This window comes from Microtus ochrogaster, linkage group LG4 (genome assembly GCF_000317375.1).
Source record: "Microtus ochrogaster isolate Prairie Vole_2 linkage group LG4, MicOch1.0, whole genome shotgun sequence".
In the NCBI taxonomy this organism is placed as follows: Eukaryota; Metazoa; Chordata; class Mammalia; order Rodentia; family Cricetidae; genus Microtus; species Microtus ochrogaster.
In genome coordinates this window covers 27,971,377-27,976,163 of record NC_022030.1, presented here as the reverse complement: position 1 = coordinate 27,976,163, position 4,787 = coordinate 27,971,377, and the positions used below count along the sequence as shown (strand labels likewise).

At 32.2% G+C, this 4,787-nt stretch overlaps 1 pseudogene; it reads left to right on the top strand.

Annotated features, from left to right (window-relative positions):
* The window catches only part of LOC102001110, a 2,858-nt pseudogene extending 1,530 nt beyond the window's left edge, over positions 1 to 1,328 (top strand).
* Positions 1,329 to 4,787: the final 3,459 nt, after the last annotated feature.

The window sequence follows — 4,787 nt, the reverse complement described above, 5'->3', positions numbered from 1 at the left end:
CAGTCAGATGGAAACCAGAGATTATCAAGAGGAAGAGATTTTAGTGGGCACTGTCTTCATGGCTGTCCCCCTGTCCTAGCTTGGCGTTGATGCGGAAGTCACTGCTGCTTTGTACTTTACAATAAACTGCTCCCTGTGCCCCCCCCCAAAAAAAAGTTAGACCTTTATGATCTACAGACTTGGTGGGTGTTTGAATTTGTAATACTTACAGGCATAGTTTGGATAATGGATAGAGGTCTAATCTACCCTACTGCTTGGACATTTGCTACAACTTTAATTAAAAACTCAATGAGGGAATCCAAAAGATTTCTTCTCAATCACTGTACTCCAGATTAATCAGACAAAGGGGACCACTGTTGAATCTGACAAGGGAGAATTATATTGAACTTATGAGATAGGTATTGTTAGGAAACATTTCTAGACATCTAACAACTAGTAATAAAAGGAATCTTTGACTCACACTACCATTCAGGGTTCTGTGGACAGCAATCATAGCTGTGACAGTGTTTGACTTTGAAGCTGATAACAGGCATGTATATTGTGCACTATGAAACAAGCAGATTTCTTAAACTCTGGTTCCCATCTCACGATGCACATATCTTGGAACAAGTTCGGAAATTGAATAGGATGCTTCCTCATTGTCTCTTAGACTTGAGGGTGAAAGAAAGCAATATGGACATGCTTCTTACTGATTGAAATGTGATAAACTGTGTTTTTTCTTCTTTTGTTCACGTCCCTGAATCCAGCTGGTGCTGCCAATATTGAATTAGTATAGGGCTGTTCACAGGATAATGGGAAACCATGCTCTCAATAAAAGTTATTTTTGCTCCTCAGCACTATCACCTGCCAACAGCACCTCAAAAGGAGTAAGTAGTTGGAACACCTCTCTCTCATCTATGTAAATATTATGGTTAGCTTTTAATTATGCTAACAGAGGTCTTGCTAACAATCTTTCTTTTACATTACTTAAGGTTTAAGAAAATGTACCTTAATAGAAGAACATTTATTATATAATTTTAAATATGAAATGTCTTTACTAAGTGAATATAAAATTATTGCATTTGCATCTATATCTTAATGCTGATTTTAACCACATTTTTAGAGTTTTTTATTGAATTGTTCTCTATTTAGATTCCTTTTTTTTGTCTGTCATAGAAGAATTTCAAATATACAGCTTCTACAATTATCTTTTGACTTCTTGAACTTTGTATTTCAAATTATTATCCATTCAGCATAAATGTAAGAAAAATTTACAAGTTACCAGTTACTTTGAAAGATATTACTCCTACTACTATACGTTAGAAAAAGTGGCATTAAGGATGTGGTAGAGTGATATAAGCACATGCCAATACTATTCAGAGGACCACAGAGGTAATTCTATTTTGTTATATACGTTTTCGATAAAATATAGCCTATCAGTGCATTCATGTCTGTCCCATTAATACACTCAGTTTAATAATGCTGGTTGTATCGCTTTTCTATGACATATTTAGTTATCATTTTATTTTGAATAAACACGGGAATCTCCAAATACAAATAGTATAAGCAATATTGAAATTAGTTCTCTTATTTCTTGTAATCTCAAAATTCTGTTGTAAAATTAGGGATACCACAGATTTTAGTGGAATTAACTCTAGTAATTTTTTATAAGTACATATATTTTTTTTCCTAAAGTCTGAAGAGATGGCTCAGTGGTTAAGAGCATTGACTGCTCTTCCAAAGGTGTTGAATTCAATTCCCAGCAACCACATGGTGGCTTACAATAGTCTGTAATGAGATCTGATATTCTCTTGAAGAAGGGATCTATCTGGTCAGTCATCCTCATCAACTTAGGTCATGAAACACAATAGGGACAAGTTCAACAAAACTGTCATATTCTGGCTGCCTATGCATGCTTCAGTATTGCCAGGGCATAAATATTAATTAATTAATAGAATTTGTACCTAAGTGATAATCTTACAATATCTTTTGTATGTCCTTATGAGGCCTCGGCGTGTAACTTCCTGAGCCTAACCTGAGTTGGCATGAGGCCTAGTATAACTTCCTGAGCTTAGCTAAAATTTGAAGACCTGTCTTTGGCTACCCAACCTAGACCCACCTCTGCCCAGCCACCGCTAGTCCAGCAGAATATTATTGGACCTTGTTCCTTACTCCATCTCAACCCATTCCAAGTTTCCCCACCCCGTCACAACCCTATATAATTCCTTGATTGATACCATTAAATGAGATCCTGCTTTGACAGTCTCCTGACTCTAGTGGATGTGTTTCTCCCTAATGGCCAGGGGGGAGGGCTGGGTTGTCAGACACTCACCATCCTGCTCAGCCTTAGGGAACTCTAGCACGTCTGGCTCTGGCCCACACTCTTTCTGCCAGAGGACGCGGAAATCTTTAAATAAACACTATTGTTTATTTACTTATTTTATGTTTTATGCAATATTTGTGATAAAATAAAATATGCAAATGAATTTTTTTCATGAAGACATAAGCATTATAGAATTACACCACACTTTTAGAAATGAAACAAAACTTGAATCATTTCATGGAGTTCATCTTTAGAAACTGACCAATGGTTATTTAAAATATAGCTCAGATTCAAAGTTCTTGCCTATCTTGTGCGGGGTCTTAGATTTGAGTCCTAGAACTGGAATTAGTTTATTAATTGTTAAATTAATAATAGAATCAAACACTGAAGTATTTCTAATGAAGTTAACAAAATTGAAGGTCATATCATAATGACAAGTGAGAAGACATAATCATGCTATTAACTAATTGATTCTCTCAAATGTATCCCTTTCCAGGTTAATTTCTTCTAATGTCTATATTTATTATAGTTGCTTGCTATTAAAGAGTAGATTATAGTAAAAAAAATTGACCAATTCATATAAGAATATTTTATAACATTTATCACATAGAGTTAATATATAAATTAAATCATGTTCATGAATGTCTTCTTAATATGATTTCAAAATAATGTTATGTATTTTCATAGAAAAGTAATATTTGATTCCCATTTCCAGTTGACATGATTTATTTTTCCTCCTAAAATAGAAAGTGAAAAAAATAATTTTAATTTATGGCCAGCAGTCATTCCTACTTCAGTTGGGAAGTTTGATAAATGTGTCTTGGAGAGGTCAGTTTAATCAATTGTACTTTGTGAACTAACTTCATCTAAGTTCATTGTAGAGCCCTACAGAAAAAGAAAGAATAAGCAATTCTCATACTTTCTCTCTCTTTTTTTTCTATTGTTTTTTACATGTTTGTTTTCCAGGGACAGGGGGAGAGAGGAGGAGATAGAAAATATAGTGCATAGTGTTGGGGAGATGAGGAAGTAGGGATGGTTGGGTAGGGGTTGGGAGAGGGGGACCCTCATCAATATATATTCTATGTTAAGTAATAAAAAAGTAAATTTACAACTCTAAAATAAATTTTTCATACTTTCAAACGTATTGAAAATTTCTCTGAAATTTTGATATCATAGAATTTCCTACACTTTTACTAATTATCTATTCAATTCTTATCACATTTACATTTTAAGATGAAAGTTTAAGGTCTGGATATATAATACTTATTTAATTGATCTGGCTTTTAATTTCTTAAAGACCGTTTGGCAATATACAAATCTTTCAGATCAGATTTGATGAACTGATGTCATGTTCTTTATATGTGACCCATATCTTAATTTATATTATATTTTTAACCATAAATTGATTTACTCAGTACTTAACATTGAAATAAATTTTAGTCATCCAATGGTATTTAGATGAGACATTTTACAGTAATCTGATTTTCTTACGTTAATGGCATACTTATCCTGCCAAAATCTCATATAAAAACATATGAGATTTGATAATTATGGTAGTGAATTTTCTGAAAACTTGTCTTGAAATTAATTAGAGGAATTTCAAAAAATCATGTGTAGATAATTTCTCTTTGTCTTATTTAAACAAGTATGCTTGTTAAACTATTTAAAATAAAAATATATTCAGTTTCAAACCTGTAAACAATAAAAAAACTAATGACATTTGTACACATATTTCTTTCTAACTGATGACAGTTAAAATAGAAAGGGACTCCTTTTAAATCATCTAGTATAGAGGTCCATTTCACATATAGCATTCTTGGGATTTGTTATTTTGCTACCATCCTTTGTGCCTTCTAAAAATGTTGTACATCCAACATCACAAAAATGTAAAATAGTGGTAATAAAAATGAAAAGACAATTGTATTTGTGTTGATATTATATATTCATTATTTGTTAAATACAATCTTATCAAATAAAAATAAAAACAAGAAATAGCTTACTGTCTCAACATCTGGACAACTATCCTAACATATCCAGAAGTAGATAGTTAACTCAAAACAAATTCAGTGGTATTTTTGAGATTTTTTTCATCACATATTGGCTTGGTAAGGACATTTATTTAATCTAGTAATTCTTTTAGTTGTATATTTTGATTTTTGATTTTCTAATTTGACAGTATGTATATGTTTGTGTTTCTCTGCTTTTCTTTATTTTTTTTCTGTTTCTTTAGTGTGTTTTTAAATTCTAAAAAGAGAGAGAAAGAAGGCATGGAATTGGAAGGTGGAAGAGGAGATAAGGGAGAGGACACCATGAGTAGTATATATTATATGAAAAATGAAGTAATAAGCAGAAAATGTGGAAATGAAGGCAAACCATAGTTACAAAAGGATAAAAAAGTAAGCACTATTAAAGAACATTTAAGATGTCATATTCTGCATGTCCAGACAATATGTGTTAAATATCTTGGGTGCAGCTATATTTACAA